The 25,426-nt window shown below is 40.0% G+C and overlaps 2 long non-coding RNA genes across 3 annotated transcripts in view; one reads left to right on the top strand and one right to left on the bottom strand.

The window, feature by feature from the left end:
• LOC112669786 (uncharacterized) overlaps positions 1-4,654 on the bottom strand; it is a 26,770-nt gene extending 22,116 nt beyond the window's left edge. The window contains exon 1 of the long non-coding RNA XR_003142511.3: positions 4,468-4,654. This is a non-coding gene — a long non-coding RNA (uncharacterized LOC112669786). The remainder of the gene's footprint in view (positions 1-4,467) is intronic.
• LOC112669785 (uncharacterized) lies at positions 4,607-25,426 on the top strand. 2 transcript variants are annotated; one of them, XR_003142507.3, is made up of 5 exons: positions 4,607-4,754; positions 7,154-7,306; positions 12,160-12,222; positions 24,483-24,616; positions 24,755-25,426. It is a non-coding gene; the product is annotated as an uncharacterized LOC112669785 (long non-coding RNA). The 2 variants fall into 2 exon arrangements; XR_003142508.3 differs by lacking the exon at positions 12,160-12,222 and having other exon boundaries at positions 24,755-25,424.

The following is a 25,426-nucleotide window of genomic DNA, read 5'->3' as shown; positions in this document are numbered from 1 at the left end:
TGAAAAAGCACTGAGCTCTGGATGAAGACTAGAAATTAGCCATGTTCCAGCCCAGGGAGCTCAGGCCTGACTTGGAGGCCAGTTCTGGGACAGAGGCTCAGGTCCAGGAGAATAAAGAACCACCGTATCTTCTGAGGACCCTTTTCTGGCCCTTGGAGTTGATAAGTCACAGTCACCTGGAAAATCTGGCTGTGTAGAGAGTATCACTTCTAAATTATAAACTTGGATGTCTTGAGGCATGCAGGTGTCCTGCCTCTCAATTCCCCTCAGTACCTCCACTCTCAGGAAGCTGCCATAACCTACCATCAACTAAATAGTACTACTTGCCCAGCTGCAAGCCAGACAATGAACCAGGAGGGCTACTAGAAAGGCTTCAGGCCTCATCTTCTCTTCCAGGAGCCAGCAGTCCAGCTGGGGCAGCCAGACACATAATGTGCAAAGATAATTAAGAGTGAGCCAGTGGAAGTAACACTGCCCAGGTCAGGAGACATGACTTCTCATCTAGCTCTGTTGCTAATTGGCCATATGATCTTGGAAAGGTCAGACCCTCCACCTCCCTGGACCTCAGTTTCATTATTTATAAAGTATGATGGCTTAACTAGAATCATTGGTTTTGAGACTTTGTTTAAAAGTAGGACCATTTTTTCCCCCAAAGGGATGTTTTCCAGGAAAGCAATATTTAAAAAAAAAAAAAACAGAGAGAAGTGAAGCTGATCTGTTTGAAGCAGCAGAAGGAGCCCAGAGCTGGGATGCCACAGTCTCCCCAGAATATGGTTTGGAAAACACTGAAATAGGGTTCCTCACAGCTCTGAGTGGTCTGTAGGTCCACCAGGCTTGCTATAATGCAAAACGCATGTGCTAAGTACATGGAATAGCCTGGGGGTACTACATAAGGTCAGCGATCTAACCTGCAAACAAGCTGAGCAGAACAATATTCTGTTCCAGGTCCAAAGATTTAGAACGGCACTAACCAATTACCAATAGATGCAGTATCCAGCTTTCCAGCTTCACCCAGCTTAGTTGATAAATCTGTGGGTGAGAGATTTCCCATTTTGGAAGACTGTCCTTGCTCCCAGGTCCTAGCCTGCTACTGTGTCAGGTTCTCTTCAACTACCCCAGAGCAGTGCTGTACAATATAACTTTCTTTGGTGAAGGAAATATTCTGATTCTGTGCTGTGAAATACAACACATTTAGCCATCCTTCACCGTATATTGCTATTGAGCACTTAAAATGTGGCTATTTTGACTTAGGAATTTGATTTTTTTAATCTCATTTCATTTAAATATAAACAGCCACATGAAGCTAATGTCCGCGATATTAGACAGTGTAACCCTGAAGGATCTGTATCTCCTTTTCAATTCCACCTTCTCCCCACCTAATCTAAGTCAAATTATCACTGAGAACCCCACTTGGAAAATAGTAATTTCGGTGCTGTCCCCCAGTCCTTACTCCCAGGGCCAACAGAGTTCCCTAGCCCCTGGCTACACCAAGTATGGTCCTCAGACTAGCAGCAGCAGCATCACCTGGAGCTTATGGAAAGGCGGATCACAGACCCCACCCTATACCTACTGTGTCATAATCTGGATTTTAACAAGAACTCCAAGTGACTTTTAAGTTAGACAGCGCTCATGAGGACCCTGAGGTCCAGAAAACGTTCACATGGCCAAGAATGGGTTGAAATCACATTGTCTGATTTAGATTCAGTGGACAGCTTACAGATTCTCTTTATTTATCTGTCCTTTGTGCCTGCTCAGGAAGAGCCATTATCAATTTTTTAACAGGAGTCATTTAGTCTCCCAGACTGCCTGCTTACTCATTACCCTTAAACTGTTAACACTTCAGTCCAGCCATTAATGAAGCTATTTAGCATAAACAGAAGGCAGCATCCGGCCCCCAACCTGGAGTTAGTATAGCTAGACCAGTGGTTTCCAACCTCACATGGACTTCAGAGGCTTTGCAAACATTTGATTCTTGTTATAAATATATATACGTATATATTAATACGTTAAATGCATAATGCAAAATAGCAAGAGCATTAAAATGTGCAACATAATAAATTTTAGCACACAGAAGACCTCCACCAAGTAAATTTGTGATGCCAGGTTAAATCATCTTTGTTTAGACCTCAGAATAATTTCTGCCATCTGTGGCAAATATTTAAACTTCTGGTGAATGTGTCATTGATTAGGAATGTGGTTTTGCTCTGGGGTCTTTTCTCGTGTTATTTTTTGTTTTTTTTTAACTTAGATCTCCACGTGTGTCATTGTGTGAGGCCGTCAGAGAAAACATGTTGTGGGTGCATAGGTGGGCAGTGACCAGTTCAACACAGGGCAAGGCTCAGAGTGTGCTATCGGGAGTGTCCTCTCCCTCTCCCCACACAATCTTCATGCAATCACCAGTGAAAAGAGACTCACAGCGTCATGTGGTGATAGTTGAAGTGCTTACAATAATTTATGTGTGATTCTTAATTGGTATTTTGGGTCGTTTTTATGGAGGTGAAATTTGCATACAATGAAATGCACAGATCTTAACAGTTTAATTGATAGTTTTGACAAACATACACAGGCCTGTGGAAACATAGGCCTTGGGAAACCCAAATTAAGTATAGAAGATTTCTGTCTATACTCAATTTCTCTCATGCCCTCCTCTAGTGGATCTCCATCTCCACATGCCTGATTTCTATTATGGTAAATTAGTGTTGGGGTTTTTTTTCTGTTCTTGAACTGCATTTAGATGGAATCACACAATTTGTACTTGTTTGTGTCTGCCTTCTTTCACTCAATATATTTTTGAGACCCACCCATGTTATTAATATAGGCCTATGAGCATTTCTTTTTCAATGCTGACCAGTATTCCATTATGTGAATGTGTCACTTTTTCTTTATCCATTCACATGTAGATGGGGGTACTTACGGGTTGCCTTCAGTTTGGGACTACTATGAATAAAGCTATTATTCATGTATAAGTCTTTTTACAGACATGTGTTCTCATTTTTTTGGATAAATATCTAGAAATGGAATTTCCGGGTCATAGGTAAGGTGAGAGTTTAACCCTATAAGAAACTCCCATTTTTTCAAAACCAGTTGGAACACTACACTGGCAAAGTATGATAATTCAAGTCAGTCCACATCCTTGTGAGCATTCGGTGTTGTCAAATATCTCTTTTATCTTTTCTCCTATGTATGAAGAGGCTACTAGATACATTTGATGGTTTTGGTTTTTGGTTGTGGGGCATATTTTTTCTTTGCTTATTTTCCATATCTTCCTTTATCAAGTTTCTGCTTGAGTCTTTTATTCATTTCTTGGAGTCTTGCTTGTCTTTTTACTCTTGATCTATTGGGTTGTTTTTTTTTTTATTCTGGATACAAGTTCTTTGCCAGATATGTGTTTTATGAAAATTTTCTCCCAGTCTTGCCTTCTTAATGGAATGTTCAGGGGCTTTTTATTTTGAAATATGCAAATTGTGTTATATACTGTTAGTATTTCACTTTGATATAACAACTTCCTACACTCCACCTTCTTTTTTTTAAAAAAGTAAATAAAGTCAGGCATTGGGAGAAGGAGAGGAAGATGAATAGTCAGAGCACAGAGGATCTTTAATGCAGTGAAACTACTCTATGATATAATGGTGGATACATGTCGTTAAACTTGTATCAAAACCCATAGAATGTACAACACTAGGAGTGAACCCTACTATAAACTATGGACTATGGGCAGTAATAATATGTCAGTGTAGGTTCATGGATTGTAACAAATGGACCTCTCTGGTGGGGTTATTGATAATGAGGTAGGCTGCTGGGAGGGGGCCAAGGGATGTATGGGAACTCTGTACTTTCAGCTTAGTTTTGCTGTGAATCTTAGACCATTGCTAAAAAATAAAGTCTATATTTAAAAATAAATAAAATAGGGGCACCTGGGTGGCTCAGTCAGTTAAACATCTGCCTTCACCTCAGGTCATAACCCCAGGGTCTTGGGATCAGCTGGCCCCCAGCTCCTTGCTCAGGGGGGAGTCTGCTTCTCCCTCTCCCTCTGTCCTTCCTGCCCTACTCATTCTCTCTCTCTCTTTCTCTCTCTCAAATAAATAAATAAAATCTTTTAAAAATAAATAAACAAATGCAACCATTACCATTTGCAAGCATGTATTCATGTAAACATAGATTTTATAACTATTCCCATTTACCAATTTTATAAGTAAATGATTAACATTTTCCAATAAAGCAGTACTTTATACTTTGTATATATCATAACTTCCTACTGTACTTTATTTATCTTAAAGTCTGTTATTAAAACAAAGAAAACAATTTTTAAGAAATCTAAAAAAATATAGATATGCAGAGACTACTGTGTTATTCAGTCCACTCTGATTTGCTGTAAAAAAATATATTCATTCTCTTTATGCTTGCAATTCTCTGATCAACCATCAACCAGATAAAAACACTTCTATACTTATGCACACTCTACCTCACCATGTAATTCAATTATAGAACACGAAGTGGCAAATGCTCCAGGAGGCCCCTGGAATCCCAATCAGTTTGTATGGTTCTTGTGTCCTTGGATCCTTTATTAAGTCATTCAATGCCAGTCATTTAGAACCTGAGGAGTCCCTGAATGCCTTGGCAAGGGCAACTACTGAGTCCCACACTTCCAGAACTTCTTACCAGGAAAGATGAGCCCTCCTGACTGAGAAAACCTGTTTCAGCTAAGAGCACTAACTCAGTGCTTTGGGGATGCATTGATCATAGATCAAAAAGGGGTAAAAGCAGTCCTCAACCAAATTTTGGGGGTCTCCTCTCTCAGAAATCTCCCATGACCTATTGAAAATTTAAGCTCCCAAACAGAAGAGCTGGCTTGTTGGGGTGTGTGTGTGTGTGTGTGTGTGTGTGTGTGTCACAGGTATATTCTAAAATCAAATGAGAGAGCAGAAATTGAATATGGGCAATATTACTATTGCAAATTCCTTAAATTTTCTCATTGTACAGTGTTTAGAGAATGTAGCTCTGTACATTACTACATTGTTACAAATGGATAATAAATCTACACATCATTTTTATACATATGTGTATATGTACATCACATACATATATATTATGTATAAATCACATATAAAACTTTATATATACAATACAAAGTGATGGTGCAGAGGATGTGGAGCAGTGGAAATTCTCATACCTTGTTGATGGCACCATAAATTGGTACAGCCATTGTGACAGTTTGGTATTACCCAGTAAAGTTGAATAGGAACATATCCTATGTCCCAGAAAGACCCCTTCTAAGCACTAGCCCTAGATAAACCTTGTACTTCTACACCAGGAGCCATGAAAGAGTGTCCACACTAGCACTGCTCATGGTGGTAAAAAAAAAAAAAAATGTAAGACACACAAATGTCTGTCAACAGTAAAGTCAGTGAGTAAACGGTGGAGTACTCATGTAATGGAATAGTAGGCAGCAATAAAATGAACTGACTATAGCTCACAAACCCATTGAGAAGCAAAAGAGAAAAATCACAAAAAATACTTATAACCCCATTTATATAAGGTTCAAAGACACACAAAACCTAACAATATAATATTTAAGGATATCTGAATAGACAGAAAGACTATAAAGGAAACCAAGGTAATGTTATTACGAAAGTCAGGATAGTGTTTGCCCTGGGGGAAAGGACGGAATGTTTTGGGGAGGGAGACTTCATGAGATGCTTTTTTTCTTCTTCTTTAAGTTGTGTGTACGTGTGTGTGTGAATGTGTGTGCTAGCCTCTATACTCTGACATATTTTACAATATAACATATATAGCAACGCATAACAATGCTTCCATATAAGCTCCAACTTTACAAGACTATTTTTACACACTAGAATAACCTGCAAACAAGGCACAGCTCACACTCTGGGGTGTATGAGGAAGGAAACCCTAAGAATAACCAAGAAAATAGCAGTTCTATAAGTTCACTGTACACATGAGAGACCTTCACAGTTACAGGAACCCTGGTCTGCATAGCTGCTTAGACAGCCATCCATGTGCGTAAGGGGCCCCAAGGTCCACATGCATTGCCAGCAGGGGACAGACTCAGGACTCTCAGACATCTTTTCCCTCCAAGGGCAGGTACTGCTGACTTAAGCCAGTCATACTAATATACATAATAAACTCATGTTCATTTCTTCCATTTCCCGTGGTTCTATACTTTCTCTTTGCAATAAGATACCCACAGGTAGCCAGAGAACAGCTCATTGAGGACTGGCACTGTTGTCTTTATATTTGCACCTCTGGTCTAACACAGGTGTGGTTCTGCGCAATGGCGCTCTTCACTGCCTGTCTGGTGGTGCAACAGTCTCCTAGGCCTATTTCTGGGTGACTTTATTGTCCTCTACTCTCTTTGAAGCCCTTCTTCTCACTCCTGCCTATTTTTTCTCTCCCTTGTTTCCCCTCGTTTCATTTTCCCACTTCCTGTGGACCTTATCAGCAATTTTCTGACCCTGAGTGGAGTCTGCCCCTCTCATTTATTGAGTTTTACTCTGTGCCAGTTCTGTATGAAGTGCTTTCCATGCCTTAAAATTCAATTCTCATCAACCCACAGAGCAGGTGTTATTATCCACACCTTGCAGAAGAGGGTATTAACATGCAAAAGTGTATAGTAATTTATCCACCTATGGCATTTTCTAACCCAGAGCTAACTAATCCTAGAATCCACGTCACTCTCCTGCTTCTCGCCACTTGTACAGAAAGTGGTGCTGTGCCCCCAACACTCCTGCCTCTGCACCTGCTGGCCCTATACAACTATCTCCTCTGTGAGAAAAGATCTACCTGGCTTGCTATGAAAACATCTAGTGAGTGGCCAGCAACCTGTACTCCTACCACATCTCCATCTTACTCTGACATCTGCCTGTCCAAACCCCGAGTGATCTGCATTTTTTCTCAGATCTGCACACACTATACAGTGTCTTCCTATACACACTATACACACTATACAGACACACTATCTCCCAGAGCCAGCGTTTCATTTCTTGAAGAGAATGAACACAGCCTTTAGCCTTGGTCCAGTCTATTCAATCACCTCAATTTCTCCCAGTGGCTTGGTCCTTTTCCTCCTGATACAGTGTCCAAAATAAATCCAATTTCTTTGCTGATCTGAAGCTCACATCAAACTCTTTTCTTCCAGGCATGTGAATTACCACAAATACGTCCCTTGGGTTCATCCCAATTGAGCTACCTGACGCTCCACGCTGACAGCTTCGTCTCTTAGAAAGAAAAGGATGTAAGAATGGAGCTGCTACTCTGGACTTAATTCTGACCAACAAGGAAGAACAAATTGGTAAAGTAGAAGTGACGGGAACCTTGGGAGAAAGGGACCGTGTCATGTTGGAGGTTATTATTGTGAATGAAAGAAGCATTAGATATAGTCAGACATGTCACTTTTGAAATGTAGGTTTCAAAACATTCAAATCGGGCTAGTGCCATGGACAGACTCTAAAAGAACGGTGACTGTATTTCCAAACCAAAAATCAGGACACGTCACAGGCCAAGAGATTTTATATGGCAGCTGGTGCAACGGGCAACTCTGAGGAAAAGAAACCTAGATGCCAAAACGATGATTGTAGCACACATTTCAATAGTCTATGGGAATAACAGGACAGGTTATCTAAAATACTGGATGCCTGAAATTTTATAACACTGGAACACTGAAAGATGTTGGAAGGCCATACAACAAGAAATTCTTGGGATACAATTATAGTTAATACCATTTAAAAAGACATGGAGACATCTACAGAAGTCAACACATCTGCACAGGGAGCTCTTTGATGAATACAGATTTCAAAAGAATGTCGGGGTAAGGGGACAAAGGAAGGTGTTAGAAAAAGGATGACTTGGAAACCCAGAGGAAGCAGCAACTCAAATTAACTTAAAGGGGAGAAACATATTAGAAAAACTCACTTTTCAAAGTGGGTTGGCTACAGGCATGTCTGAGAGAGACTTTTCCAGGACTTCCTCAGTCCTGCCATCCCCTTTGTGCTAGCTTTACCCTCCTGCTGGGTGAAATTGGGTCCTCCCTACACCAATCACTAGTGAAGAATTGTTTCATAAAATTATAGTAGAATCATCACCTAGGATATAATGAATGTTGAGGAATCCACCAGAATAATCAGTACGGATGGGCACATTGCCAGGGAGAAACGCCACCGTGGTATGTACTGATAAGAACACTATCTAGAGGTCACAGCTAATAACGAGCTGAGGTGATAATGGAAAGGACAACACCAGTGTTCTCTCAGATACATTTGTATGAATAGGACAAGGAAGGAACCTGCTCGAGGTAAACAGTGCAACGTCAGCCAAAGACGCAGGACGGGGGGCATTGCCACTCAGTCTCTGCTTTGCCTCTGTCTTCATCAGAAAGATGGAGCAATTATGGTTCAGAGGACATCTGTCAAAAGATAGCGTGACATGAGAAAAGCATCCCCAGACACTCCCAGTGAGCTCTGGGGGTTACATCCAGGCTGTTTCATCACAGAACACTGAAAGAAACGTCTAATTGGGAGGATACGGGCTCTACTTGTATATTTAAAGATTCAAAGAATAGAAGGACACATTGTCTATTTTCCTAAAAACTTCAGGAAAAGACTTGACCCATTTACGTGGACCATCAGCTCCACTCTGGCCGTAGTTCTCTCCTTCACCAGCAAACACCCCTCCCTCTACATCATCCCCATTGGCTTACAAAAATTCCCTAGAATCTGCTGTTCCTTAAAAACCCTCATTTGGTCTTCTCTCTTCTCTTCTGTCCTCTCCTGTCTCCCTCTCCTTTCCCCTTTCACCACCCTGGCCCTCTTTCCTTTCTCCTCCAATCTCTTCCCTTCTCTTTCCCCCCTCCTTCCTCTCCCTGCCCCCCACCCTCCCTCTCTTCTGACGTCCTATATTGACATTCTCTAGGATTCCATACTGTTGCCCACTTTTATCTCTCCATATTCTCTTCAATCACATCTATACAATAAATATGACAAAAAATTTGTAGCTCTAGCCCAAACCCCTGTTTTAGACTCCAGATCAATACACCCAATAGTCCAGTTGACATGTCATTTGAATGCCTCACAAATATCTCAAACCTCACATTTATGAAGGAGAGCCATTCTTTTCTCCCCTAAAATCATATATTTTTCCTTCTCTCCCATTGTTGTAAATGGAACCCCATTTACCCAGTGGCTAAAGCAACATATCTGGGCACCATGTTTGAGTTCTTCTGGCCCATTACACTGACATCTAATCAATTAGTAAGTCTTATCATTTTACTTCCTAAATGTATTTGGAATCTGTTTACTTCTTTCAATTCCCCATGTGAACTCTTACTCAAGCCACTTTCTTTCATCCAGGTTAATTCAACAGGTGCCAACTGGTTCCCCTGCTCCAACCCAAGTCTTCATATAATCCATTCCCTGCACAGCAAGCAGAGTGAGGTTTTTTAAATGTAAATCAGATTGCTTTACTTCCTTGCTCAAAACCTTTCAACGATTTCCTTTGTATCTTGAATAAAATCCAAACTCCTTATTGTGGCTTAGCAAGCCCCACATGCTCTGACTTAGCCAACCTCTTGGTGGAGGGAAGGGCTCAGGCAAACCATAGAGTGCAAGCCAGAGTTTCTGCAGCTGTGCCGAGTCTAAGAGAGAGATGCCACCCCCTGTGAACTCCACCCCCTTTTTTTAAGGCTCTTGTGAAAGTATCTTTGAAGGAGGTTGGATGCTAGATGCTCAGGGGAGTTGCATGCTACTGCTGAGAAAGCCAGCAGCTGAGTGTTGATGGCACCTGGGGGTCAGCACAGCCTTCCTACTGAGGGGAACAAAGTCACCCACCAGGTGGTTGCAGGCAGCATGCAGAGTGCCCTGATGGTCACTCAGAGTTAATCCTGCTTGTCTCTCCCACACTCTTCCACTTTTACCCTTGGATGCTCCTCCTTGCTCCTACTGCCCCAGCTCACCTAGCCTCCTTTCACTTCTTCAAATCCACCAAGTTGCCCAGCAGGAGTTTCACACATGCTGTGCCCTCCTGGACTTTCCAGATGGCCAGCTCCTTGCTATCGCTTCTTGAAGAACCTGACACTTCTTTTCTGGCCTTTTCTGGTTGCTTCCATTATTTGCACTCCTGTGCCTTATTTGTTTCCTTCTTAACAAGTTTCATAACTTGCACTTTGCATTTTATTCCTTTGTTTCTCTGTTCAAAGTCTGGCTCTCAATAGACTGTAAGCTCCATGAGGGCAGGAACTGACCTATATGTTATGAAATAACAGTTATTAGCACTTTTTAAATATCTTTCTTTTACAAAATTAAAAGAACTCTGTTTGTATCACCCCTTATTATTTGTATTAGGACTTTTACTGATCCATTAAATTAAAATTTCCAAGAACCAGAAGGCTAGATTATAGTACATTTTGGTATAAATATAATCTAGCTGAATGCCATAGCATACAACAGTAAATAAATTGATTTATGTAAACCTAGATGGAGAAGCATAAGGAGCTTATGGTCAGGAGACATTTCTTGTTCATCATTTATGTCCCCAATGTAAGACAGGTTGCCCAGCAGATATTAGGTATTCAATAAATATTTGTTGAATTAGTGAGACTAATGAGGCACGGCTCCTAATGGCATGCCTCAACAGCCTGTCTCTACCCTTGTCCTGCTCAACAGTTTTATCAACATTGACCCAGTCCTATTTAATATTTTTATCAATAAATTGAATAAACATAATATAAAACTGGAGGATAATGCGGCGAATGAGAAATCAAGATTCAAGATCTTGTCAGTTTCGTATAATGGGCCAAAACCAACATGATAAAATTAACAGGCTTCCTTTAGCTTTCAAAGATAAGATACACAGAGCAACATGTCAGGGATATGGTTTAATGAGTTACCTGAGGGAATGATCCTGGTAGATGGAAAAGCTTGAAGGTATGATGTGACTATCAGGACAATGGAATGGGTAGCTGAGTGCCACTGATGTGTTAAAGAACAGTGATAGCTCAGCAAGCGTCACCTCCCATTCACAAAAAAAAAAAAAAGAAAAGAAAAAAAGAAAGAAAGAAAGAAAGAAAACCAGAGGGTTTCCTTGGTAGCATTTAAGAACACCGTAATTGACTGCAGTAGCTGGGCAAACAGCAGGGAGAACCATGCTCATGAGCTCAGCAAAAGAAAGCCCTAACAGGGAAGGCAGAGAACCCTGAAACTTGAGATTTGGGGTATCTGAATATTTACATTTGAGAATTTTGAACCCCCAGATTCCCCAGAACTTGCTAGGCATGCAGAAGTAGTCCACTCTACCAGAACAAAATGAAACCCCCTTGCTTGAAAATCACGCAGGAACCTTAAATGAGACTGGTGCCTTACAAGGTAATGTGTGTCCCTCTTGGAACCTCCCATTACCCTCCCTCCTACTAAGCAGACCAGTAACAAGGATCAGATCACACAACAGGTAACACACCAATTAGACACCCATTCTACTGATGATGTGGATGAGTAGGCCGAGGCCAGCACACTGGAGGTCTTCTGCAGACACATACACCCTTCTGAGATTCAGTAAAGCTTTTAGGGCCCAGGGATTTGGGACATGCTTCACTCCCTCAAAAGTAAAGGGCAGATTATTGTGTTACATAAATGTCCCTAATTAAGAAAGACTTCTCTGGGGATCCCTGGGTGACTCGGCGATTTGGCACCTGCCTTCAGCCCAGGGCGTGGTCCTGGAGTCCTGGGATCGAGTCCCCTGTGGGGCTCCCGGCATGGAGTCTGCTTCTCCCTCTGCCTGTGTCTCTGCCCACCGCCCCCCTCTCTCTCTATGTCTATCATGAATAAATAAATAAAATCTTAAAAAAAAAAAAAAGAAAGACTTCTCTGAGTTCAGGAGACCGCCTATACAGCCCATTTACTGGGTGACACAGAAGGCTGCCAGCCCAGCGGTGCTGAGAACAGGAAGGGACTCTACAAAAATGTCAAGGTACCAGCTTCCTTGTTCAGGCCAAGGTGCCTACCCCCCAGCTGCGAGATATATCAGTTGCCGCATTGCTCACTGGGACTAGCCTTCAGCCATAGGAAACGGACTCATCCAGAGACCAACCCAGGGCTGATGATGGGCTGCACTAATGAGGGGAAGCAAAGGCTTAGCTCTTTTCTTTCACTTTTGTAGGGCCACCCTATTCCAGAGCTCCACGTGGAATCTGCTCAGACCTCAGCTGCACCCACATCGCAGGTCAGCTTCCCTCTGCCCAATCCTGCCTGTCTCCCTAAGAGGTGTTGCTTGAGAATATGCCAGTAAACCTTCTGCATGCATCACTCCACCTCAGAGCCTATTTATAGGGAACCCTGTCAAAGACAGCAGTGTCTATTACCTTCTCTATAATCATGATTATATCACTCCACTTCCCATTTTGTTTACTATGATTTCTTGAAGCCACTGTGTCATTGTTTTCAGTTAGTTTCATCTTATTTTTATTGCTTTTAATGTGGCTTTCATCTCCATAATGTTTCTGTTTTATCTTCCATTTTTCTTCAGGAGCTCCGCTAACTTACATGCCATTTCTTTCTGTTGTCTTGTTTTATTTTTTTTTCTTCAAACCATCTACTTCCTTTTGAGCGCGACTTTTGAGAGATTATATTGCCTGTAACTTCTGTAAGAATTTGGAAACCTATTCAGATGGGACCACATGAATTTGTGTTTTTGTGAGTCAATAATGGTCAAAATCAAAAATTTCATGCACTTGGACCTAATAGTCATCTGAAATTTTTGGTAGTTTTTTGCTCATTCCTCTGGATATGTTTTTCATCTACCTGTAGCTTTTTTATTCCTGTCCACCCTACTCAATCTTCATTTATTATTCCTATACAAAGATTTTGTATTTGCCTTTTAAATAAAATAATAAAGTATACGTAAATGAAGTTAATTACCTTCTGAAGAGTAAGGTAAGAGGAAGTGGGAAAAAGAGCTTTTAAAAAAATCAGCAGAATTTATACACAGCAGGTGCCCTCAAAGCAGAGACAAGAAAGGCAATTCTCAAGCAAAGGACCTGTAAAGGAGTGGAGGAGGTTGGATAGAGCAGAGGATGGAGTTTCGGCTGGAATCCCACTGTCAGCCTGATCCTGGGGCAGGACTGGTACACAGAATGGCCCAGCACAAGGTTCCCTCACATTAGTCGGTTGGTTGGGAGCTGGGAGCTCCACCCAGGGTTCCGGTGTAACCTCCCAAGCATCTCTGGATGAGGCAGCTCCTCTTATGTTGTGAGAAGTTCTCTGGAGAAGGGCAGCTGTGGGTCATAGCACCCAACACTCCCAGCAGTTGCAGAATGGAAGCATGGTCCCGCTAACAGGAATCTGGGACCTGTGGACCATCTCCTCTCCCTTTCAGCCCACTGGGGTTTAAGCAGTAGGCTGGAATAGACAGCCAGATCATCAATAAGCCCGTCATGGAAATGACCAGCATCAACTCCTCCTTCCGCTCCCCTTGTCTTCTCTTTCTGCAAAGTCATGCAGTATGCTCTCCAGGAACATCCTACATCTCCTGGGGCCGAGTCACACCCCTGGGGCTCACTGTTCCAACCAAAGGATCATTATCTTTCAGGATGGAGACACTGGTCTTCAGGGAAGTCTGCATCCTGCTCATAGCCCAAGGTGGCAAGTGTCCGCTTTCAGCGTACTTCCTCTGCTCAGTTCAGTGTCCATTTTTTGATACTGATACTTCATACTTTGTTGTGAGGGGTTGGGAAGTTCCTTGTTTTAGTAAATGTGGTCTTTTTCTTTTTTTCTATTTTCCTTTTTGTAATGTCATCAGGAGCCTGGGGAAGTGAATGGTAACACTTCACAATTTGAAAGAGGAGGTTTCTCCGTAAACATTTTTCCTCTTTTTTTAATTGGAAAATGTATCACTTACAAAGTATATATAAAGTTTAAAGTATAAAAATAATATGATAGGGACACCTGGGTGGCTCAGCAATTGAGCGGCTGCCTTTGGCTCAGGGAGTGATCCTGGGTCTAGGGATGGAATCCTGCATCGGGCTCCCTACCAGGAGCCTGCTTCTCCCTCGGCCTATGTCTATGCCTCTCTCTGTCTCTCTCATGAATAAATAAATAAAATCTTTAAAAAAATATATAATAACAAAATGCAGCAACCTGTAGCTATTACCTAAATTAAGAAATAGAATGTAATTGGTATCATGGGGATCCCCATGTATGCCCCTCTTGAATTCATAGTCTCTTACCTACTCCCTAGGGAGACTACTACTTTGAATTATATTCACCATTACCTTGCCTTGCTTTATAGTGTTACTAGATATATCTTTAATTCCTGAACAAAATAGTATTTAGTTTTTCCTGATTTCACTCCATATAAGTAGAATTATACCCTATTTATTCTTCTGCAAATGTTTCTTAGGCTCAATATTATCATTCTGAGATTCCTGCATAGGGAACTCTGAGCCATAATTCACTCATTCCCATCACTGTATAGTACTCCTTTTATGAGCACATCAAAAATGTATTTATTCATCTTGCTGTCAATGCACATTTGGGTTGTTTCCAGTTTTGTAACATTAAGAACAATGCTGCCGTTAACATCCTTGTACCTTTGTCCTGATGCACATTTGCAAGAATTTCTCTAGACTATGTATGTATGAGTGGAAATGTTGGATACCCTACTTTCAACTTTACTAGGTAACAAGTTGTTTCCCAAATCAACCGTAGCCATTAATACTCCCACCAGCAGTGGAAGAAAGTTTCCTTGGCTCTACACTCTTACTAATTCCATTTGGTATTTTTCAGACTCTCTGATTATTGTTTATTTAGGCAGTAAGAAACTATACCACAACATGATTTTAATGTGAATTCCTTGATTCCTAAAGAGTTTGAGCACTTTTTTTAAAAATTTTTTAATTTATTTATTACAGTCACACAGAGAGAGAGAGAAAGGCAGAGACACAGGCAGAGGGAGAAGCAGGCTCCATGCACCGGGAGCCCGACGTGGGATTCGATCCCGGGTCTCCAGGATCACGCCCTGGGCCAAAGGCAGGCGCTAAACCGCTGCGCCACCCAGGGATCCCCTGAGCACTTTTTTTTTTTTTCCCCCTGAGCACCTTTTTATATGCTTATTAGCCATTCACACTCTATGCTGAAATTTCTGCTCATATCTTTTGTTCCACTTTCCTTGGAGCTGTTAGTCATTTCCTTATTTATTTAGAGAAGTTGTTTATTATATTCTGGACCCTGAACCAGTGCCAGTTATGTATACTGCAAATCTCTTCTCTCAGTTTGTTGCTTATCTGTCCGGTTTCTGTTGTTTTCTGATAACTAGAAATTATTAATTTCAGTCTACCCTGTTTTTGCAATCTTTTTATTTATCATTAGGGTTTTTTGTGTTGTTTTAAATAAACACCACCCTTAGGTCATAAAAATATTCTTTCACATTTTCTTCTAAAAGTCTTAAAGTTTTGCCTTTCACATATAAGACCTTAGTCCATCGGGAATTAATTTTTGTGTATAGTGTGAAGTAGGAATCCATTCTCATTGTTTTCCATCTGGATAGACTACCACATATTGAAGAGCTCATCTTTTCCCCACTGACTCACTCTGTCACCTCTCAGTTTCCGTACATGCACGGGTCAGTTTATAAGATTTTTATTGTGTCTATCCCTGCGCCAAAAGCACATTCTTTATTTTTATAGTACTAGCATTTTATGTTGTTATCTGATAGTGCAAATATCATTCTTCTGCCTTGTTTTTACTTTTGGGGAATGCACTGACTCTTCTTGACCCTTTGTTCATCTATATAAATTTTATAGTTAACTGGTCAAGTTCCACGAAAATCCTGTTAGGATTTTGATTGGAATTCCAATGAATATATAGATCAATTTTGGGAGAATCGGGATCTTTATAATATTAAGTTATCTTATCCATAAGCATGGTATGCCTTTCTATTTAATTTTTTTATGTCTTTCAATGAAGTTTTGCTATTTTTTCCAAAAGAAAATTGTAGAATAGTAGTTAAGAGCACATACTCTGAAAACAGATGCTGCATTTGAATTCCTACTCTGCAATTTACTAACCATACAATATGGACAACTTACATAATCTCTTTGGTTATCAGTTTCCACAGCCATAAAATGAGACTAATTTATAGCACTTACATCATGGCATTGTGATCGGATTACATAGGTTAATATAAAAAGAATGTTTAGAATAGTGCATAGTCCATGATAACTACTATGTAAATCTCTGTTCTTATTGTCCCTAGATACATTATATTTTGTTTTCCTACCATGACAAGCATTTTTAATTGCATTTTCTGATTCTTTCCAAAGTATACAGATACAACTGATATTTGTATTAAAACATGACAACCTACTAAATTCTTTTATTATTTTGAATCCTTTTTTACAGATCATTTTGAGTTTTTTATTGTATTATTTGCAAATAATACTATCTCTTTCTTTCTAGTCCTAATGGATTTTTTTCTTAATTTATTGCATTGGCTAGGACTTGCAGTGTATTATTGATGTAGTTGTGGCAAGGATCCTTTCTTGTTCTTAACCTTAAAGGGAATGCTTTTAATGTTTTGGCCACTAAATATAATGTTGGCTATAAACTTCAGGTTGACGTAGGTATCTGGCTAAGGAATATTCCTCTGTTCTGAGTTCACTTAAGACATTTACCATAAATAATTGATTGTTTTTATCAGATGTTTCAATTTGCCATTGTGGTAAATTAAATCTACTTTTTTAAAATGTCAAACTAACCTTGTCTTCCTGGAACAATATAAACTTGGTCATAAAGTTATCATTGGTTTTGGATTCACTTTTCTAGTATTTTGTTTAGGATGTTTACAGAAAAAGCCATGAGTTAAATTGCCCCATAACTTTCCTTTCTTCTACTAGCTTTGTCAGGATTTCATAATGAGGATATGCTTGTCTCTTTTCGGCTCTCTGAGACATTATGTAGGTTTGGAGTTATTTGTTCCTTGAAAGCTTTGTAGAACTCACCTTATTGATAGAGCTGTCTATGACTGGTGCCTTCTTTGAAGACATTTCTAAATATTGAGTCAATACCTTTCTACAGAATCATTTCTTCTTAAGGTGATTTTAGTGATTTTTTAATTTTCCTAAGAATTTATACAAATTTATGCAATTTGTATGAGTTTTGAAATTATTAGCATGAATTTTTTATGATATCCTCTTATTACTTTTTAATCTCTGCTGCCTCAATGCATAGTTGAGCTCCTTTTCATTCCTAATGTTTATTTGTTTCTTCTCACTGTCATGCTTGGTCAGTCTTGCAGAGGTGTGTCAATTTTATTTGGACATTCAAAGAAGAAATGTGTACCCTTGTTGCTCCTTTCTATTGGACTTTTGTTTCTCATTTCTTTAATTCCTGACCTTTCCTTTATTATATCCTTACTTCTTTCTTTGGACTTTTTCTATTATTATTTTCTACCTTTTAAAGTTGGATGCTTAGCTGCTCATTTTTTTTCAGCTTCTCTTTCTTTATAATAAAAGCATTTGAGGCCATAATTTCATCTGTGGGTACCAATTTAGCTGTGTCCCACAAGCTTTGATTTATATTATTTTCATTATTGTTTTTCCACTATATATTCATTATAGAATTTCATTAATTTCTGTTATATTGTCTTATTTTTATTTAATGCAATTGCATCATTGCCTAAGAATATCTGTTAGATAGACTCTTTTAAATGCATTCAACCTAGTAATCAATCAATTTTTTTGTAAAATTGTTCTATGTGTGTTTGAAAAGAATGTATATTCTCCAATTATTGGTGCAGTGTTCTACATACATCCCTTAAATCATGCTTGTTAAATGTGTTATACAGACCTTCTCTGCTATTATTGATTTTGATCTGCTTGACCTATCAGTCTCTGAGAGCAGGATGTTAAAATCTCCCACTTAGGTGGTAAATTTGTCAATTTGTCCTTATAGTTGGATCAATTTTTGTTTTATATATTTTGAAGTTATACTATTAGATACACTCAGACTTAGTATTGTTACATATTTATAGCAAATTGAAGCTTTTACCAATGGATACTGAGAGGATTTGCATTTTTTTTAAGATTTATTTATTTATTTGAGAGAGAAAGAGAGCTGGAGGAGGGGCAGAGAGAGAAAGAGGGAGAATCTCAAGTAAGGCACAGAGCTTGACTTGGGGCTGGACATGGGGCAGGACATGGCGCTCAATCCCAAGACCCTGAGATCATGACCCGAGCCAAAATCAAGTGTCAGGTGCTTAACCCAGGCACCCTAAGACAGTGGGGTTTTTTAATCTCTAAAAATATTATTCTAGCTTTCCTTTAGCATTTGCCTGGTGTAAGATTTTTTCCTAGCCTATTCAACCTTTCTGTATCTCTGGGTTTTGATCTTAATAACTGGCATATATCTAGACTTTGCTTTGTTTTGCTATGCTTTTATTTTTGTTTTGTTTTTGGGGGTTTTTAGAAAGATTTTATTTCAATTCTAGTAGCTAACATACAGAGCGATATTAGTTTCAGGTGTACAATATACTGATTCAACACTTACATGTAACGCACAGTGGTCATCACAAGTGCACTCCTTAATCTCCATCACCTATCTCATGCATCCTCCACCTACTTCCCTTCAGGTAACCATCAGTTTGTTCCCTATAGTTAAAAGTCTATTTCTTGGTCTGCCTGTCTCTTTTTTTCCCCCTATGCTATGCTTTTCAATCGAGTTTAGTAATCTTTATCTTTTAATTGGAGCATTTAGCCCATTTACATTGATTGTGATTGCTCATACATTTGGGTTCATCTCTACCATCTTATTATAAACTTAAAAAAAAAACCTATTTCTCCCTTCTTTTAGATTAACCGAGTTTCCCTTCCATTCCATCTTTTCTTATGCTGGTTTTAAAAGTTATTCACGCTATTTTTATACTTTTAATAGTTGTTAAATTAACTTTAACAAATTAAATTAAATTAAATTAGATATTAAATTAAAGTGATAACTTAATTGTCTTAGTTTGAGCTCCTTGATTAACAGAATATAAGACAAGGACTTGGATATTTAGCAGGCAACCTAAAGAAGCAGAAGTAAGAGAATGAGGATATAGGGAAGAGAGAAAGCCCTGATAAGAGTCTTTATCAAGGCCAGTGACATGGCCAATGGGGTATTGATTCTACCAAGTTTTCTGAGGAGCATGAGAAATGAATTCTACAATTAACCATCTGAAAGATGGGAAATGTGGGCAGTTATCTATAACCTTCCATTCTTCATTAGTTGAGAATTGCCCCCAGGGACAATAACTCACCCAAACCTCCGTCCTGCTTTTGCACATGAACCTGGTGGTCACCCATAGGTTTGGAGAAATCCTTGCAGCCCAGAGAGAGAAGGAGCATGGTGCATCAGGGGAGGATACTGTCAGCATGAGTTTGAGGTCACGGATGACCGTGCAGTACAACTATAGTATCTATTACATAAATCATCTTTACTAATCCTCCTAAAAAACAAAGATCTTGGAATGTTTTAAATCCCATCACTTCCATCCTGACTTATATGTAATGGTCCAGGATTTTTTAAATTTTTTTATTCCACAAATTAGGCATGATTAATATTACTTTACACAATGTTCATTTCGATCTATCCACTTATTATTTCCTTTGGTCACCATTCTTGTAATATTTTAGGCCCTCCTTTTGAGATTTTAAGGACTTCAAGATTTCCTTCTTCCTAGGAACTCTCAGAAATTCCCTAAGTGAAAGTTGTCAGTAAACACTCCTACTTTTTGGTTGTCTGAAAATATTTTTTTGTTCTCCTCATTCTTTTTTTTTTTTTTTTTTTTGTTCTCCTCATTCTTAAAAGAAGTTTTGTTAAATATAGTGTTCTATGTGACAGTCATGTTCTTTCCAAAAGGTGAAGAGCTCATTCTCCTAGTTTCCTCTTTGATTGTTAGCAAGAGAAGTTATCTATTAGCCTCATTTTCTTTTCTCTGCAATAGTTTGTCCTTTGTTCCTGGCTGTTGTTAAGATCTCTTTTTCTTGGTGTCCTGAAGTTTCACTGTGTTTCATGGACTTAATGAATTTAAGCCTTAGTGTCTCTTGTCAAATTTGCAAAGTTCTCAGTCATTTTATACCCCAGTGTAGCCTCTCCCTTATTCTCTCTTTGCCTCTTTTTTTTTTAATTCCAATAATAGAAATGCTGGATGTTGTCACTGTGCCATTGATATTCTCAAACTCTCTCCCAGACCTATCTTTCTGTTCATTAACCCTCTCTGTGACTATCCACTAAGTTTTAACTTAATTTATAAATGTTTTTCATTTGTAGAATATCTATTTGGCTCCTTTTTAAAATCTTTCTGATATATTTTTATAATTTCATGATTTGTTTTTCAACAAACTTTTATTTAATTCCAAGGATGTATTAAACATCCTGGCTTTAAATTCTCTATCTGCCAATTCCAATATCTGCAGTCTTTGCAGCTCTAATTTTGTAGTTGGTTGTTTCTGCTGACTCTTGCTAATGGTGGTTTGTGAACCCATGTGTTTATTGATTTCTCATTGTGAGTTCATGTTCCTAAGACCTTTATCTGAGAGAATTCTCCAGCCCTGCATTTAGAGTTTTTCTCCAGAGAGTGTTTATATTTGTTTCTTCCAAATGCCTAGGGGCACTGCTAACCTGGGACTATTTAAAACTAAATTTTCAGAACACAGTTTTTTAGGTCACCTGTAATATAAATCCAGACACCAAGTCTACATGATGGAGAGTTTGTGGATAAGAGTTCTCTGGGGATATATGTTCTTTTATTCTGTAATATCCAGAGCCTAAGGGCATACTTTCTTATCGTCTCCCTTTGTGGGGTGTGTGATTTTTTAGGTCACCCACTGAGATACCCCAGCTTTATGTATGGGTATTCCCACTTTGTTTAGATCCCAGTCCCTTTTTCTTATTTCCTATATGTGTAATCTAAAAGAACATATGCCTGCTCCAGAGCCTAGATTAATTCAGACTTTCTTGCATTTGGTCTCTAAAGAATTCCCTTACTTTCCTACCAGCTCATTCATGCATTTGAAAGACACTTTTTAAATCCAGCATGTTTAGGTAAGCTATACTCAGGGGAGTTCTGAACATCTTTTTTCCATTCTTGCTCTCTACAGACATCATGTGCCAAGTTTCTTAACATACCAACAAGACTCCTATACAGAAACCAAAAAAGTAATATTCTTTCTAGTGTGCTATCGAGGGTCACAGGACCCATGTGCACCCAAGTTACCCCCCAGTCCTAAAGTTCTTACCATCAGAGACATTCTTCTTTAAAATCAGGCACTAATCTCCAGAAGAGCTGCAGAAAATGGGGTTTCCTGGGAGGAGCAATGTCTGAACCATTGATACCTGTTCACTCAGCAAACATTAGGTAGCTCCTACTAGCCAGATCTCCCCACAATATTTAGATTAGAGGAGGCAAGGAGAAGGCAGGAAAGCTCTGGAACCTAATGCAGTGCCTAGAGAGCAAGTAAGGGTGGGAGATTAAGGAGAAAGACACATGTTAATGTTAGGAGGCTGGATGGCTAACAGGTAGCATGAGCTCTCCTAGAGAAACTGAGAGGAGACTGGGGAAAGCAGAAAGAAGAGATAAGTTAGATGCTAAATATAAACCATGGGGGGGTCTTTACTAATTTGCTAAAACCCAGCCCTGCACTTAGGAGAAATATAAATAAAAGAAATGAATAAAATTTGCATGTTACACATTTCAGCCATAGAATTAACTAGTCTGAGTCTATCTGATGAAGAAGCAGAGCCCAGACAGGTAATAATGTTTGTCTAAGATCACACTGTAAGAGCTCAAAGCCTAGGTCTTCAGCGTCCTAATTCCAGCATTCTTTTTGTCTCCCAACATATTCCAAGACATGTTCTATTCAACCAGTTCCAGAAGACACTGCAAGGGCTACATGAGGAGAGAGATCAATAGCCAGATATGATTGGGAGACACTGACGTGGACAGTGTGTTAGATATATTTCAAAGGATTTTTTGAAGGATTTTTAATCCCTTTTAATATGCAACTCTGTTTTGTGATGCTCAAAGACAAGGGTGTAGAATATAGAGTCTCCTAAACTTATATGACTATAGACTTGGTTTTTTAATTGAACATCCTAAGAGATTAGTGCTCAGCAGAAAACAATTTGGAAGATGTTAGACTATGTCATGCTGCTCTTAAATTCTGTAGCTCTTCCACAAGGTTGGTTGAATTCACAGCAATAAGTATTTATTAAGCACAGGCCATGTGCCCAGCATCGTGCTGAAGCAGCAGAGGATACCAGGATGAATAAGGTTCCCAACCAACACCAGGATGCTTATATTGTCCTAACAACAGTCATATACATGCAAAATTAATTGCTATCCTGCACAGAATATGATCAAATTGCTTTTGAAACTTGCAGCATTGTTTTGGGGCCTGGGGGTTACAAACATCACAAGTGGACAGAATCTTCAAATCACTTCATCTCTTAGATGTCTGACAGGTACTAAAGGGAAGTTCTTCAAAACTGAGCTTCTAATATCCCCTCAACCACTTTTTTTCACAGTCTTTCCCATCTTGATCATCTTTTCATTTGCTCGGGCTAAAAACTGCATAATCACCCTCGACCATTCTCTTGCCATCACACCTCACAACTAATCTTTCAGAAAATTTGTTGCTCTACCCTCAAAAATATTTGGATTGTTAACAGTCACCACCACACAAGCTAAACTATCATCATGCCTCCCCTAGATTACTGCCATAGTGAAGTCTCCCTACTTCCACCTGTAGCACCCCTATATCTTCATGCAACACTGCAGCAGGTATAATCCCGTCAAAACCTAAGTCCCTTGGCTCAAACCATTATAGTGGTCTGCCATTCATCCAAGTGCTAGCACAAACTTTACGATGACCTGTGAGGTCATAAATAATTTGGCCCCATTACCTCTCTGGCTTTCTATTACTGGCCTCCCCTTGAATCTCTTATTTTATTTTATTTTTTTAAAGATTGATTGATTGATTGATTGATGATAGACATAGAGAGAGAGAGAGAGAGAGGCAGAGACACAGGAGGAGGGAGGAGCAGGCTCCATGCTGGGAGCCTGACGTGGGACTCGATCCCGTAACTCCAGGATCATGCCTGGGCCAAAGGCAGGCGCCAAACTGCTGAGCCACCCAAGGATCCCCTGAATCTCTTATTTTAGACACACTGGCCCCCTCACACTTCCTTCGACTCTCTAGGTACATTCTTACCTCTGCACCATTGTGTGAACTGTCTCCTCTCTTTGGGCCATTTTTCAGTCAGATACTCATATGTTCTTACTCTTGCACCTCCTTCAAGTCAGCATTGAAATGCCATCTTCCAGTAAAAGAACACCTGTTTCTAATTGTAATCTCCACTTGATCCTTGGCATTTCTTTCCTGGTTTTATTTTTCCTCATTTATCTAATTATTCATTTGTTCATTTTTTTCTCTCTCCCCAGTAGAATATAAGTTTCCTGAGAGCAAATATCTTCACATATTTTCTCTCCTGTTGCTTCCTTAGAACATAAAACAGTGCCTCATACACAGGAGGAGCTCAATACTTGTTGAGTAAAAAATGAACAAAACCTATTTTAAGTGTTGAAGGATCTCCCTAATGAAGGACATGGTATTTAGGAAGAGTCTTGGAAGAAGGAACTGAGAGAGAATACCGACCGAGCTCTCAAAGCAATTGTATCCTGGTTCAGCTCTGCCAGTGACCAGTGTCTTACCTTGGGCAAGTCTCAGCCTTCCTCAGTTGGGCTTTGCTTGGTCATAGATTTCAGGCCTGTGACTTGCAGAGCCCTGGAGTTCCTGACAGAGGCTTCTGGGTCTGGGGAGAAGAGGGAGCACATGGCATCACCTTATTTCCTCCAGGATAGCTTTTCTCTTCTGTCTCAGACATTTAACATTCTGTACAAAATTTCCTTTGAAAGAGCTGCGCTGCTGAAAATGAAAGGCTTGAAAACCATTGCCCTTGGTGATCTCTGAGGCACCTGATCATCCTGGGACATGAGGAGACCATGCAGACAGTTGAAGCAATAGGATAAGGGTGGTGAAAGGCACACCCTTCATGAAGCAGAGCCCTTCGGGTCAATCTAATCCAAAGGGGAAGGAGAGAGGCCACACCTACAGAAAGAAGCCTCTGTCTTGAACCCAAAATTCTGGCCTGGCCAGCTGGTCTCCCCAAAGGCCAGTGTGGGAGAACTGCAAAGCCAATATCCCACAATTTAGTTTAGTGGGTGAGGAATGGAGCAGACAGCCCAGCTTGGGGAATCAGCAGGTGTCAAAATTCAGTCCGTGCAACTTTCTGGATAAATTCAGATCCAGGATTCCAGCCTCACACTAATTAAATCATAAGAGAAAATGATAGAGTGAAGAAAGAAGACACTGGAGTAGCTGAAAGCTGCTGAAAGTCTGTGCTAATGATAGCTGATTCTACATTAACATGAATGCTTTTGGTTAACAGGAGAAATGTGCTGAAGCAAAGGCTTTTGTCAGGCCAAACACATCTGTGAATAATTGAACAATATTCATGTCGAAGAGTCAGCAATTTATCACCGGCTTGGCCTCTACTTTTAGAAGGAGTGAATAACTTTTTGAGTGAGTAGATTAAAAACATGTACACACAACACACACACACACACACACACATGCACGCACTACTCTTATTGCAAAAGTTCAGAATCTAACAACGCTTGTATGTGACAATTTGAAATCATCTGAATTTTATCTTTGCAGGATTTGGAATCAGATGCAACTAACTTGAATGCTCTCTGCCCCCCTCCACTCGGCCCTGCTCGACTCACCCCCCCCCCAGGGGCCCTCAGGTTCCTGGGTCACTGCACAGGCCCGGAAGGCCCTTCCTGTGGTGAGGTGCTGTCAGGTGTGCCCCCTGCCCCTCAGACCTCACGGGGGCCACTCTCCCCAGCCCTGAAGCAGCCAGAAGAGCTGAGAGGAGCCAGGCTGTGAAAATCAAATCAGTAACCAGAAAGGAAGCCAGGGGTCAAGACAGAGAACCTTAAAGATAGGCAGAGAAGTCAACAGTGGCTGGTAAGAAGCCTGGGATCAGGAGAAGGACAGTGACTTGCCTGAGATGCAGCAATGACAATAGAGTGGTGCTGCAGCTCGACTTCCTCAGACCTTCCAGGCAAATGGACTCACACACCCTCTGCAAACTGGGAGACCCAAACAGGAGAGGCTTGGAAGCATCAGGAGGAATGGAACTGCTGACCTCTTGAGCACAGTAGTGCCCTCACCCATGGGGGATACATTTCAAGACCTTGGTGGAGGCCTGAAACTATGACCGTACTACACCCTATATAGAGTTTTTTTCCTAAACATGTGATAAAGTTTCATTTATAAATGAGGTTTAATAAGAGACTAACAACTAATAATAAAATAGAACAATTA

Source organism: Canis lupus, chromosome 25 (genome assembly GCF_003254725.2).
Source record: "Canis lupus dingo isolate Sandy chromosome 25, ASM325472v2, whole genome shotgun sequence".
Lineage (NCBI taxonomy): Eukaryota > Metazoa > Chordata > Mammalia > Carnivora > Canidae > Canis > Canis lupus.
Note: the sequence above shows the minus strand (reverse complement) of the source record. Positions and strands in the feature narration are given on the sequence as shown.